This window comes from Lissotriton helveticus, chromosome 7, assembly GCF_964261635.1.
Source record: "Lissotriton helveticus chromosome 7, aLisHel1.1, whole genome shotgun sequence".
NCBI lineage: Eukaryota > Metazoa > Chordata > Amphibia > Caudata > Salamandridae > Lissotriton > Lissotriton helveticus.
The window spans coordinates 392,720,695-392,736,322 of record NC_136068.1 but is presented as its reverse complement, the minus strand read 5'-3'; the positions used below and the strand labels follow the sequence as shown (position 1 = coordinate 392,736,322).

Below are 15,628 nucleotides of genomic sequence, written 5' to 3'. Positions count from 1 at the left end.
TTTACATACGGGTTTGATCCAACGGACACGATATTTTGTAGAAGTGGGACCAAAAAATAAAATGGGTTCAAGATGCTCCTCCACTGCACATCCCACTGGGCAAGTGTTTGAACTAATGGCACCATTTTTCCAAGTACTGGAAAAATCTAATACAGGTAGAATCCCAAACTTAATTGTAATGTAAAGTGCACATGCATACGGATTGAGAATCGGATCTAAATAAAAATTGTATTCAAAGGTGGATTTATGGGAGAGAAACAAGTCTGTCAAATTATCCACTGGTGTGCTTTAAATTTTCCCCAGGACAAAATTCCAGTAAGCCACTTTTAATGTTTCTTTGGCGTTGTGGCAACTCTAGGGGATGGGACCAAAAGTCACCTAAACTAAGCTTGAAAAGCCAGCTCTTTATATGGGCCCACAAATGGACTTTATCAGCACATGAACCCAACAGAAGCCATTGAAGCCAATCCCTGTATGCTTTTAATTTTACTGTTGCCCATACATACCCTTAGCCAATACGGTAACGGTCTTAATGTTGCAATATCTGAAATAGATCTCATATTGAGATCCATACGAATGGGCCATGATGGAGTTCTGGTGGGTAATCTTAATAAACTATTTGAGGAAAGTATTTTTACAACTTCAAATGAGTTCAGTGTACAGTGTCCCCAAATTTCTTCCTGACCCATATAATGCGGCCAAACATGCTTGACTTCTGTAGATTTCAATTAGAGGGTCTATCTGGAAAGTAGTGGCTCTATTTGTAACCCTGATGATGGCCTCTGCACCCTGTATTAACCGAAGGGTACTTTTAAAAATCTAAGCTGACCATTTGTGGGAGTCCTCCACACTCACACCCAAATAATCAAACTCAGAAACCTTTTCAAGGGACTCTCCATCCAGCATTATAATTCTTCTACTCTTTTTCTTTTAATCGCCAAATACCATGTACTTTGTTTTATTCTTATTCATTTCCAGGCCACAACCCTACAAAAGAGTGTGAACTTTTTAAAGAGGTTTGATAGTCCTTTGGATGTTTTAGATATCAACAAAGTATCCTCAGCGAATAGTAGGCATGAGGTCTTGCTACCTTTAATCTTTGGACAATCATTCTCACAATCAAACATATAGAGGAGGCACTTGTTAATATACAAGAGGAAGAGAGTAGGTGCCAATACGCAACCTTGGCATACTCCTCAACTTGGGTATTTCATTAGTTAGTTCACCCTCCGTGCCCCACCGTACTCTTGGAAAGTTGTCCACATGGAGTTGCCTTATAATTTTCAAGAGCTCTGACAGTACCTCCAAGTCTGGGCAAAATTTCCCATAATTTGGAACTGGGAACAAGGTCAAACGCAGATCTAAGATCTATGAAGGTTACAAATAATCTTCTTTCTTCTGAATCTACAGTCTTCCATTTAATGACTAAAAAGCGGATAATTTGTTCAACTGTACTTATTTTTTTCCGAAATCCTGGTGGCAAATTAGAGAGAATCTCTGTATGTTCCATCCAATCCCATAGCCTATTCAATTTTATAGTACAAAATATTTTTTTCATGTTATCAATTAAGCTTATGGATCTGTAATTGGCAGGTATTTTTCGGTCCCCTTTTTTAATAAATCGGTAAAATAATTTCACCTGTCCAAGAGCTTGGGAGTTTGTCCTCCTACCAAGATTTTGTTCAACACAGCGGTTAAATAGAGACACATATCAGAGATTCACTCCTGTAGAGATCAATAGGTATGATATCCAAGTCAGGGGCCTTCCCTGATTTCTGTGCTAAAATGCCATTGTTTCCTTAAGGGAAACTTCCATAAGACCTACCTCCTTCAAAGAAAGAACTCGGACATCTATTTCCGTTTGGGGGGTTTATCTTCATAAGCTTTGAAAGTGGGAGAACCATTCACCAGGGGGAATATGACATTCTGGCCTAGCTGTCTCAGTACGCTAGTGCTAGGAGACGAGTTTCCAGAAATGCCTGCTGTTTTCGGCTCTCGCCACCACTAAGAGGTTGGCCCAAACTGTTTCCTCCCACTGTGCTTTACTGTTTTTTATAACAAACTCACTCTTGCCTCATCAAAATAATTAGGCCTCTAGCCTTTTCCTGTAGAGCATTGAGGAGGGAAATCTTCGCACTTTGCAACTATCATTAAACCAGTCATTTGACCTTAACATTTGGCAGCCTTTCCATGCCTTGCAGTGCTTTAACGATAGAGCACCAAGTCCACTATGAAAATTCTTGTGGGCCTTTACTAGGGCTTTGGTCATAATTTTGAAGTACAATACGTTCTGTAATCAAGACCCTCAGATTCATGGAAGGCCTCCCATTTGAGAATACATCTATTGCTACATACCTCCATCTGATTAGTCACAAGGTGATTTACAGAAGAACGATTTTCTCGATCATTCACTTTATTCCAAAATAGCAAAATAGGGAAGTGAGTGTTATCTTTGTGGTTACTCAGTCAAGTCCGCTATATTGTGCCATATTTTCAGATCCAGTAATATATAATCTAAATGGCTATTATAGGACTCTTGTGAATGTGGGTTTACCATCAGAGTCCGAGGGGAAATCTCCCATTCCCAAGTGTTAGGCCAAAAGTAACCATAAAATCAATAACTTGAAATGCAGCTACACTCATCCTTGAAGTTTTCCAGGTGGAATACGGAGATGGTATCCCCCAAGCAATATCCTCATCCCTTGTAATCTTAGGAAAGGGGAGAATAAGGTTTCAAGCAAGTGTTCAAATCACCTGCTACAATAACTCGATGGGTTGATGGTAAGCTAGCTAAAAACTCAATGCAGCCTGTTTTCAATTTTTGTGAGAAGGGTGTAGATCTGTTATAAACATTTACTACTACATATGGTTTACCGTTCTTAAGGGTCAAACACAAGACCAAAAGAGCTCGGCTTTCAATAGGCATTTGTTTCATGTGCCATCCTAAGGACCTTTTTACCCAAATGAGGCACCCGCTGCTCTGCATGCTGCGGCAAGGTGTGCACTAACACAGTATAACTTGTAGCCCTGTCTGTAGATATTAAATATGGCTCCCCATTACACATCATCTAACTTGGCCCTTAGCCCCGCTATGTTTCAGGAGATTGAAAACGGCTTTATTCTTGAAGAATCTAAAGAAGAATGCACATTTGGATGACTAAATGAGGCGGATGATAGTTATCCATAATGACCACGGATTCCACAGCATTTTCAAAAAGTAATAAATCAACATGATTTTTTGCAAGAGGGAAGCAGCAATCAACTACAGGATCCACACCATTTTTAAAGAGTGATAGTGACGGGCAATACATGATTTTGTGCAGAAGAGAAAACAGTTTTCAAGTTAATCTGTATCTGATAGTCCACTCTCCAAGGGATTTGAACTCATTAACCTGGAATTACCCAAGAGATGTGACACTTGCGTTAACAATCTCACCCTCTCCAAATCACAGCTCTTTGACTATGGTAAATCTACACTTGGCCGTTTTAATGTGAATGAAATGCTTGAACCAGTAGCCGGTGAAAAACGAACATGGATATTAAGCCTTTCACCAGCTCAGATGAAATTAAATTTAGTTCAATGGTATCCCAGGAGTCCATTGTATTTGAGTGCTGTTTAACTCATATAATTTCAGAGGACATAATAGAACAATCATTTCTTGCATGCCTAATCCATTGCAGGACTTTATTTTTCAATGATTCATTACTTCCCATAAAATTAGGCGAAAGCTTGGACTTATCTGCGCGTCCACAGCTGGCCACCCCCCTCCTGTGTTCACTCTGCAAGCACACGTCCTGGCGTGCACTAGGGTTAAGAAAGGGAGCAGCTGGGGTCCGAGTGATCTGTAGACAAATTCACTTAAATACAGGCTTTAAAAGCAACAAGCCATTTAATTTTCCAGGAAGACTAGCAATTGGCGAGCTGTACAAACAGAACGTTTATTATATTTTAAAAACCAAGACCTTAGGATTTGATTACTAAGAAAGTGCAGTACAGGACAAGTGATTTACATGATTATGATCTTGTATATCAGTATTACATAAATCACAGGTTTTCCTTTACCGGTAGTTTCTGCCATTTGCCTGTTAAACACTTCATAAGTAATATTAATTCATGAATAATAAGAAAAACGATTAATAACATGGTAAAGATTCCAGGTTAAGTACATTTGGCGACTTTTCAAAGTGCATGAAGCTCTATTTGGGGCAAACTTTCCCTTTTTTATTTTTTAGCAAAAAACAGTGTCCGTCCTCGGACTGAGATTGCCTGAAAGCTGTATTATCAGACATTTTAGCTTCAACATAGACAAACCACCGAAATTCGTGCTGTTTCATTGCAAAATTAAAATTCCTATAAAACACAATTTTCCTTCCTCAAATTAAACCTTTCTAAATATAATAAGTTCCTTAATGAATTCTCAATGCTATTGAGTAGGTAATGACCTCATCTTAACACTTCAGCTAGGGTCAGCATAAAGATACTGATTAGACCGAACTCTAATCTAACAGTCTGAGCAGCACCAAGTGTTTTCAAGTTGCATAGTTTTCTCATTATTTGACCTTCAGTCTTATTCATAAAACACCATTTAGTACATCCACTATTTATGAAGCATAAAGTAGAGGTGGGGGAACTTTTAGGCAATAGGTCATAGGCATTTAGTTATTGGTACAAGATGTTATAAAGGGTACTTAGTCGAATAGCCTGAGTTTTGCCTTGCTAGTAGCATGTTCAATGTGTTCCATCTCATTTAAGTTGCATGAAGAAATTTTCCCCAAATAAGGGCAAGATATCGCTACTTCTAAATCGTCATTGCCTAAGCTCCCTTTAAAACTAATTTTCTTACAGAGCCTATTGCCTTTGAAAATCAGGGCCTTACTTTTAAATATATATTTTTTAAAGAAATGGATATCTGCAAACCGTTGCAGACACCACATCCGATTATACAGGCCCTCAGATTAGATCTGACAATGTCACCTGCATATAATAAAACAAGACCGCACTCTGCCTCCTTTTCTTGTAGGGAACCCCTTTAATTCTATCAAAGGCCTGGCAGTTCGGGCTGGACTGTTCCCATTGGGCGCAGGGTCAAGACTGATTTGCATATGGCTGGGTCCGAACTGGAATGGCATGGTGAGCAAAAAAAAACGACGGATTTAGGCCCAGATCTCTGTACTGGGGTGAAGGTATGACATTGTTCTGCATTCTGTCCATTAATTGTTTTTTTTGCATTTGCCACCCCGAGTGGGACGGGTTTTCCTGGACATGTGTCCCGTGCTCTCCATGCCACTGGAGTCAAGCTATCCTGGCTGATGAGGACTGAAAGCCCGAAACCGGTCCTAGGAAGCTTGTTTCCAGTCCAGGGAGGACCTGGCCTTGCAGTTCAGGCTGGACTGTTCCCATTGTGCGCAGGTTCAAGACGGATTTGCATATGGCTGGGTCCAAACTGGAATGGCATGGTGAGCAAAAAAACGATGGATTTAGGCCCAGATCTCTGTACTGGGGTGAATGTATGACTTTGTTCTGCATTCTGTCCATCAATTGTTCTTTTTGTATTTGGGGTAAACCATTGACATATAGAGAAAACAATAAAGGGGCTAACATACAGCCCTATTTAAGTCCAATATTGGTTAAAATTCTACAGCACTGTGGTTGGAATTCTGACCATTATACCAATCGAGCTGCACAGTCATTTTTTCAGACTGTCATACACTTTCTTTTAATCTTGACACCATGATGCATTCCCATTAAAGTTTTCCCTTATCATGGTAGCCAATTTTACCTAATCACTTTCTGACTTTCTGTTCACAATTTCTTCACTGCAATATAATTTTCTCACACCATCATACCCACATACAACATCCTGGGGTGGATGCATCACTGGAGGTCTTAGAGATTTGGAAGGCACAAGATCATTAGGTGTTTCTCCTCATCTAGACTCTGACCTTTAATAATCCCAGATGATGAGGCTCCGCCATATGGGTGGGCTGATGGGATTAATTTCCTTACATACACACACTTAAGGTCTCTGACACATAGTTGTTTGCTTGTTTTTTTGCTCAGTCAGTGTTCCTTTATTCAGACCACCTTCAGCCTTTTTGTAGTTGTGACATACCCTGGTCCCCACCCAAAAGACCATGATACCAAGTTGAAGAGCCTAAGGCAACAAATAAATGCAAAAGTTTCACAGGGATTCCTAGCTTGAATAGTTTCCTCCAGAGCTTTTGTTAACATGACCAAACACTTTGAGAAGTGTATGAAAGCAATATACACAGGTTGCCCATAGATGGTAATCTATTTTTCCCGAATCCATTGTAGCATAGCAATACTATCTAGTGTACAGTAGTTTTCCTTAACAACATTCTTGTTCTATTTGGATTTCCCTCAGCCAGCCAACACCGAAGATGTTCCAGAATACTTTAAGCACATAACTTACCAACAGTCTAAGCAATCTGCCTATACATCTTGGGCAAGTGACGGAGACCCTTTTTATGCACAGGAACAATGCTACTCCAAGTCCAAGATTTTGGAATTGCTGTACTGGTAGCAGTGGTGCACTACCAGTGTTAAAAAAAAAAAAAGAAAAATAACAATTGACCAAAGGGTCGCCTGCCTTTTTATTTCTAATTCTGAGATTTCATACGGGCCCATTGCTCCAGATCTTGCCCCCAGTAGGGAACTTTTGATTTGTTTTGTCATTGTCGGGAGCGGGGGTATTTGAGGAATTAAAAATATTATGAAACACTCAGGTTGCCAAAAAAAATGCTAAATTAGAGTATAAAGCTCAGTAATATATTTAATCCAGTCCTCATCATTAATTTGAATTGGCATAGATTTAACTGTTGTCACAACAATTACATTAATCCTCCAATATTGCCTATTGTCTTTCGAAATATTATCTGCCCTTAAATCAGTCCACTTATGGACATATTCAAGTTTTTTAAAGATAGCTTTCAGTCTTCTTTTTAAGAGGCTAATTAGTTTTCCTCTTTCTATGAAAAAGAACAACCATTCTCTTGTGAATAAACTTCCTCCCTATTAGCCATGTTTTCTGGATCGATCATATCCTCTTTTAAGCTGGATTACAAATCCAGTTCTCTATTATTGCGAGAACATACAGCTGTATTCCAGAAGATGACTCTTAAAGCATCGCTAACTATATTGGGAAAACCCATTCACCAGACGGCGGTTGTAATTAAGTACACCTACTAGCCAGCTCCAGCGCCACCATCCTCCTAGTAGGATAGACTAGGTTTTGTCTAGATCGAAGGACACCCATCATCCCCTTTATCCTACTGATACTACCATGCTTTTGCTTTTTTTATTATATCATCTTTGTGAAAATCCAGGGCCAGACCGTTCTCTTGATATTCATCAGACTTGGGTAATTGTGCCCCACCACAGCCTATTTTTCCTTCCTCTGGAAATTTGAGAATAACATCAATATCACAACTGACAAGTTCATCACAATTTTGCACATTCAGATTAGTTTCTACCATAGATTTAAAAGAACTTGCTTGATGGCGGATGCAGTATTTAAACTGTTTGAAAATCACTAAAAGGAACCATCCTTCGTGCATCAATATCAGATTAACAATTCAGTAGAAACAATGTATTTAATGATACAACCTGCTGATAAAAAAGTACTACAAAATCTAAAATATTTGATGTTTTGAACCGGTAAATCTATTAATCCTTTTGCCAATGTACACATTTTGGCGAATGATAAAAACTTAGTATCAGGATTTTAGAATGCCACTGGTGGTTGCCAGGCTTACTCTATCAACTGGTGGAAAAGAAAACCATTTCATTCTCGGTGCTAACCGGATAGGAGGTTAATAGTCAACCAAACTGTAAGGAAGTAGATTACACAGAGCTAAGGATTCCACTTAATCTGGAAAGGCACAAGTATCCTGAATCGCAGCAAACCTAATTTGTTCTTCCTTTTCTGTATTTTTTATTGTTTTGTTTCCCATCTTTTCCCAAATTCTTTGTTCATGCCTTCCACAGTGGGCACTGAAGCATCTTTGGTAGTATCCCTTTTTCTTAACAATGGGATACTTCATCATTGGGTTCTAGATCTATCATCGCAGGAACGGGGTCTGTTGACCCTACTGGCGGTTCTTCAAAGAATAAATGTGAAATATCTCACTGATATCTCTCCCACTACTTTTTACCCTCTTATATCCCAGAGTCTTTAAGCGGAAACCCTGGCAATCTAGATTGATTCTGCTGTGGCATAGCACCAGATCTGCTCATATCAGGCTTATGTTGACTGAAATAAAGTACATCCTCTGAGACATCCCCTACCTTTGGAACCGGACTTTGAAGGTTCGCAGAGAGAGCGTCTTAAATAAGATCCAAGTTATTTACTGATTTGTTTTCAATAGATTCAAAATAGAAGATAACATTATTTCCAAATATTGCAGTGATTCTGAATAGTGCACATATACCAGGTAGATTGCAAAAGGAATGTAAATACAGGTCCAGGATTGATGATAACTCATTGCACGAGGAGGATTTTGTCTTGGAAGCACTGCTGGACAATTTCATTGTAATGTTTTTTGAGTTTTTAATGTAGTACCCTGGCAGTCACAACACTAATTACATGATTTGATTAGTCAACTTTCTGTTGGTTTTGATAATGATATCTGGCAACATGCAGAAGATATTCTAATTGATTCACTCTCCTAAACAAAAAGGTAATCGGGGGTGCTCTGATTGGGCTGACTTACTGTTCAAGTCTCTACACTCTGAAGTTTTTTTTAATCTCAGGAGAATGCTTATTATGCATTTGCAAAAGGTGTTATCAGTATTTTCTCGGTTTTTGTAAAGTAGGCTGGATTTGAGGCAAGACCCTTTAACATATTTAGATAATCATTTATTTCAGAAGGTTTTAGATTTTGTCTTCTTGGTTACCCTTATATTTTTGCACAACTACCTTACTTTCATTATGTACCTCCAGAGGATAGATTAATAAGGGCCTGTGATCAAATGTTTATCCAGTCAAATATTTTCTTTTTTAGATTTAGTCTATCCCAGAAGTTTCAAGCTGCACCTGGGATCACCGTAACCGAAACGCACTTACTGGAAATAGATCCTCTCCACATCTCCGGACCTTACCCTCCTATTCCCTCTTCATTTCAGCCTGACAGGGAGCCTTTGCTACAGGTGGTGCTCGAACATCAAGAGGGTGGCACCTCAAAGAGACAGAGGGGAGTAATAAACCTGACGACAAGTTCTGAGACATGAGCATCCCTGGCTGTTTCTGAGACTCGCCTTTCACAGGCATCTTGGAAGACAGCCACTGTAGCACAATGGAGGACTTCCTACTAGCAAACGCACGTTTGTTCATTTAGAAGGAAGTCTTTCAGTCCAGGAATGTATCAGAGTAAGAACTCCAATGTTATTCACAGCAAGCTTGTTGTAGGAGGTTCCATAGATATGCAACTCACCAGCTCGGAGCTCTCAAGGCGCCATCTCAAATGATCGAAATTGTGGGGGAAGAAGGGTCTGCCTTCACTTATTGTGTGTGTTATTCAAAGTTGTGTTTCCTATCAATCAGCATTTGTAGGGTGCGGCACTGTCACCCTTTGGGGTATCTTGGCGCTTGGGGTTTACGTCTAAGCCAGGTCTTGAGCTTCTTTGTGAAGTCTGAGATTGAACCGGTCGTTCAAGGTCATGGCGGTGATGGGGAAGGACCCATTGCTGCAACGGTTGCAAGGGGGTGCGCAAGGGCTAGCGAGGAGGAATGCAGGTGTCTTGCAGGTTGATGGAGTTAAGTTGGAAGTTGATGTAAGCCGGTCCTTGATCATGTAGAGCTTTGTAGGTATGTGTAAGGATCTTACACTGCCATCTCTTCTGGCTGGGGAGCCAATTGAGGCTACTGGGGTGGGGGGTGATATGGGTCCTTCTAGTAAGGTCCAGGATGACTCTGGCTGCAGCGTTCTGTATGGTCTAGAATACTTGGATGAGCTGGGTGGGATTGCTGACAGTGTGTTGCCGTAGTTGAGGCGGCTGGTGATGAGGGCCTGAGTAACTGTCTTTCTGTTGATGACTGAGATCCATCTGAAGATTCTGCAGAGCGTGTGGAAGTTGAAGGAGGCGACAGCGTTGGCTTGTCGCTTCATGGTCAGTTTGCTGGCGGTGAAGATGTCTAGGTTGCATGTGTGGTCTGTTGGTGCAGTTGTGGGTCTGAGTTCTGCTGGCCACCAGCTGTGGTCCCATATAGATGTGTTCTTCTCAAAGATCAGTACTTCTGTCTTGTCGAAGTTGAGTTCTCATTTAGTTGGCTACATCAGTCATGGTGTCTCAGAAGTTTGTTCTTGTGTTGGCGGGGTCTTCGGTGAGCTAGAGGATGAGTTGAGTGTTTGCGTAGGAAATTATGCTGAGGCAATTTAGGTCCAAGAGGGGTTGGACCTAAATTGATTACAGCTGTTAAAGCAATGTACTATGAACCCTTTGCCAGACTACAGCTGATGGGGAAGTCTTCAGATACAGTTGTGGTGGAGAGGGGTACTAGGCAGGGATGTCCATGCTCCCCCATTCTCTTCGCCATATATTTGTACCCTTTTATCAATCAGATAATCAAGAATTCTGCCATTTAGCCTTATAAAACAAGGGGACATGAGACCAAGATACTTACCTACGCGAACGATATTGCTGTAGTTTCCTCTAACCCAGTAACAGCGTTAATTGAAATTGAGAAGATGGCAGAGGAATTTGGGAGGAGGTCAGGGTATCGCCTCAAAGAAAAGACTCCGGTAATCTGTACCTCACAATGCAACATTCAAGATCAGCCACAGGTAGAGGGGGCAACATATCCAGGGGTAAAGGTAGGGGTAGATCTGGAAACATTGTGGGCAAAAAATCTGAATCCAATGTTTGAAGATACTATGAAGCTTAGACGGGTGGATAAACTACATTTATCAATCGTAGGTAGGGTGAATGTGCTGAAAATTAAGATCTTCCCTAAAATATAATACCAACTACGCTCTATCCCCTTAGAATTACCTGGAAACGCAATTCAGAAAATGAATTCCATCTTTTCAAATTTTATTTGGAATTACCAAAAGATGAGACGAGCTCTGAGAACATTAACCCTTCCATGGGACAGGGGTGGCTGGGCTGCTCCAAATATATTATATTATTATTGGGCAGTCACTCTGCAACAGATGAGTGACTTGCTGGGTGCAGTTAGGTCTGGTAGGGACCTACCATCTATTTATCATTTATCTATTGGGGAGGGAGCAGCAGGGCTCTTTTTACGACAGCTCGAGCCCAGCTATTATAAACAAATAGTTTTAAGTGCTTGAAGGCAGCCAGAGCAATATGGGTTAAAGTTAGCAAGGTATTGAAAATTCCCAAGCTTAATAAGTATACCATCTATAGAGCTCCTCGCTCTTCCCTGCGGAATTAACCGATGGTATGGCTAGAGAATGGGCGCAGGTCAGTATTCTTCGGGTAGTGAACCTACTTAGCGACAATTTAGAAATACTATCCTTATCGGAGTTAGCTCAGAAATTTGGGATTAGTAATAGCTCCTATTATAAATATATTCAAATAAGGGAATGTTTAAAAAAAACTTCTGAAGAATTAAGTATTTGTGGACCAAATCTCATTTTGGATAAGATATATCGTGAGGATGGGCGGATTGGAGACCTGTACCATATAATGATCGACACAATACCGGATGACCTAAGCAAAACTGAGACGAGATGGGTGACCAAAATGGGGGATGATGAGATAGATTTGGACAAATCACTAGAACTAAGCCAAAATATTTTTTGGGCCGCAAATCTTAAAGCTCAACATTATAAAACTTTATTTAACTTATATTATACCCCGGCAAACTTTTTGACTGGGGAAAACGAGAAACTGATAAATGTCCAAGGTGCTAGCACAGCACAGCCGATAGCATTCATATGTTTTATACATGCAAGTCGTTGACCCTGCTTAAAAAAAGATATTGAGAAATTTTGGCAAGATGTAACTAACTGTACGATTGGAATTAGCCCAACAATGATGCTATTCTGGTATGAGAGCCAAATCGGGCTATCAACAGCACAAAGGGATTTTGTGTTTATTTCTATAGCAGTAGCGAGACTACTGATGGCCACAGCATGGAAGGATACGGAACCACCTGTGTATACAGCTTGGCTTTATTGTCTATTGAGCATACAGGGTCAGAAAATGGCTCTATATAAAAACAAGGGATGGTGGGCTAGAGAGAAGGGGGGCAAAATCTGGGCACCCTTGATTAATTGGCTCAAAAGGAACAGCGAGGAAATGCGAAGAACAGGGATTGGTTAACTTACTGTGTTATTGTGTTGTATTTTATTATCTGTTAAAACTCTTATATCCAATTGTGATTTACATGCTATTCTATGATGTACTTGACGGCAAAATAAAAAAAATGAAAAAGAAATTATGCTGAGGCTCTGTGATCTGATTATATCTGTAAAGGGAGTCATGTAGGTGTTGAACAACGTGGGGATGAGGGAAGAACCTTCGAGTACGCTGCATATGTCTTTAAGTTCGGAGGTGAAAGGCGGCAACTGGATGCTCTGTGTGCGTCCACTTGAGGGCATTTTGTTGTATGCCAATACAGTACTGTTGATTAGGATGTGGTGGGATACTGTGTCGAATGCAGCAGAGGTTGAGGAGAATTAAGGCAACCTTCTCCCCACAGTCAAGAAGGGTTCTGATGTCCTCTGCAGCGGCGATCAGCACGGTCTCCGTGCTTTGGTTGGCATGGAATCTGGATTGGGAGGTGTGTTTTGTTACTGGTATTAGATGATCTGTTGGTTGATAGCCTTTTCAAGTACTTTGGCCATGTAAGGCTGCAAGGAGATCGGTCCGTTATTTTTGAGTTTGCTGGGGGTAGGAGAAGTGTTTCTTTGGGAGCGGTCTGACCTCTGCATGTTTCCCTCAGTCCGGAAAGGTTGCTTTGGAAATGGAGGTGTTGATGATGCTGTTGAGCTCCAAGCTGATTTGGCCAGTTCCGACTTTGAAAAGATGGTGGCAGCAGGGGTCGGTTGGTTCCCCATAGCTGATGGATGGCATGATGGCTCTGGTGGTCTGTGTGGGGGTAGAGACTATGTGGTGATCACTCTGCTGGCGTGCTCTGGATGGCCGAAGATTTTGAGGTTGAGAATAGTGGGTTTGGGTTCGAAGTTGTGTGGAAGTAGTCCAACCCGATATTGTGTGAACTTGGAGAAAGATTGAAGAATTTGTGTAGACTTTATCGCAACAACCATGAACTTTGAGGAGCAGCCCAGTGCAAGGTCATAACCCAACTCTACTTCCTTGCCAGTCACACCAACATTAACAACCAACTCTATGGAGCAGCTCTGGTAAAGGAATCTACCAGTTCACTCCAAAGATCAGCAACAGGGTATTTACTCCATTAATGTTTTAACCTATTGCTTCCATTTACATCAAGGTGGGGGGGCGAGGCTTGGGGATCTCCAGTGAATCCCTATGGCACATTGTGCGATTACTAAAGCTAGGTCCATGAACTGGAGCTTGCCCTCTGTGCCTTTGAACAAGCCTACAGGCCTAGTAGGCATGTTTCTGCCATGAACAAGTCTGTTCTGTCTAGTGTTCTCGTGAATTCAAAGGTGACCGCTTGCCGAAAACCTGTTAAAAATTGACAGATCCTTCTCATGTGTAGGAAATCTGAGTTGCCTGTTGCACACCTAGGGCACCTTTTATCAGCAATTTGAGTGCTCACAATGAGCCTGTGCGGCTTGTGATAGTGGGTGTTCAGGTAATTAAACTGTGTGTTCTTGCATCTTGTGGTTCTGGATATTTTATGTGGGTGGGTCAAGGCTGATTTCTACTCCTTATTCCTTAGGTTCCCTCCCCATCATAGTCTCCTAGTAGGCCCTCAGAGTTGATAATATAGAAAGGACACACATTTTTAAGAGATTTATAAATTCGCAATTAAGCATACACCCATCTCCGATTGTTAGTAAAATCTGCATAGCTAAATGTGTACGATGTTTTGTATAGCAGTCCTCCCACATGGCCTGCAGGTAATCTCTCCAATGCTTCGTACATCTAAGACTGGGAGCTAGGCAGGCCTTCCTTGTCAATCAAAAAAAAGTAACTCCAGGAGTTTCCGATCTTCGTAGCAATCACCCACTGTCTGGATTCCTGCCCCCGCCCACTCCTGCATCTGTCAAGCGGTGAGGTACTCTCCCCTTCTGTGGGTACGGCAGTCAACTGAAGTGTTAGTGTGTACAATGGGTGCTGCAATACCATTGCACTCCGCTGCTGGAGGAGAGTAGTACAGAAAACAAAGAGGTTAGAAGGCTGGGTTCCTGCACCTTCCCTCCCAGGAACAGTGCAACCAAGGCTCCCTGACATTGTCTCTCCCCTATCTGACCCAATTCCGCATGTTCGGTACCATCAACCCAGCTAGCAAGCCACTGTAACTGGGTGGCCAGCAGTCCAAATCCTAGTCAGGGTCCTCACGACCTCATTCCCTCACAAGGCCCCACAAGGTGGTTAGTGATATTCTGTGCCTGCCTCCTTCCCAGATCAAGTTTTTTTAGCATTACATACACAGCCTTAATCCATGACTGTGGGATCCAGATTTAGAGATTTAGAAAATGGTGCAACATGTGCAGGAGGGTCACCTTAGATAAGGCAAATCTCCCCATTATGGGTAAGTACAGGGAGTGCCACAACTCAATGCTACCCTTTAAGGCCCTCAACATTTCATCAAAATTCCTCTTCTAGTTGTCCTCATTTTCATGGTATATTTTCACACCTAGATATTTAAAAGTTAGGGGCTCTTGTTTAAGTCCTAGGCTTAATACCCCTTGTGGGATATGCTGCATAGAAAGGATACCAAAAACTCGCATGACTTAGTTAAGATGCCTCAGTCTAGGGGATGCCCTCAGCCACGTCCCGTAGTTACAAGGACGTATTGTTGACATACTGTGCGATGTCATGCTCACTGTCCTGTGATAGGATTTACATGCCTTATCCCTCTGCAGTCACAAGGCTTACAAAGGGATTCAGTGCAGGTGGGACAGGGGGCATCCTACCTAGTATCCCTGAAGACCTCAAAGGGAGTTGAGCTATGAGGGCTCGCTGGGCTCTCGCTCGTGCCTACGCATAAAACCGCGTGACCCACTTATCCAAACTACTCTTAGGGCCATTTGTCTAATTGCTGCCCATAGGTAACCCATAGCAACATATCAAACACCTTGTGTAGGTCAATTGACAGAATCACAGTATCTGGCTTTTGCTCTCGGTTTGTCTCCTCGGAGCACTGAAAAGCCTGCTAATGTTTAAGGAGATGTTCCTCCGGGAAATGTCTGAAGGAGGAAACGTCCAGGGCCTCTATACCGGGCATAGGAGTAGAGTATCAGTACCTCCCTAGTGGTTGCCAGTAAGGAGCATTTTTCCAGCACGTCCTGGTACAGTTCCTCATAATACAGTGCAAGCAGCGAAACACACGTCCGATAAAACTCAGCGGACAGTTCATCAGTGCCCGGTGATCTATTACCCTCAACGACCTTGAGTGCCACTTTTATTTTAATCTCGGTTATAGAGCTGCCCAGGATTTCCCTGTCGTCTTCCATCACTTGTAGCAGATTTGACCAATTCACAAAA

The 15,628-nt window shown here is 41.6% G+C and overlaps 1 protein-coding gene across 2 annotated transcripts in view; it reads left to right on the top strand.

Moving 5' to 3' along the window:
* Positions 1 to 15,628, top strand: part of LOC144768509 (protein NDRG3-like) — a 355,018-nt gene that overhangs the window by 198,253 nt on the left and 141,137 nt on the right. The window lies entirely within an intron of this gene.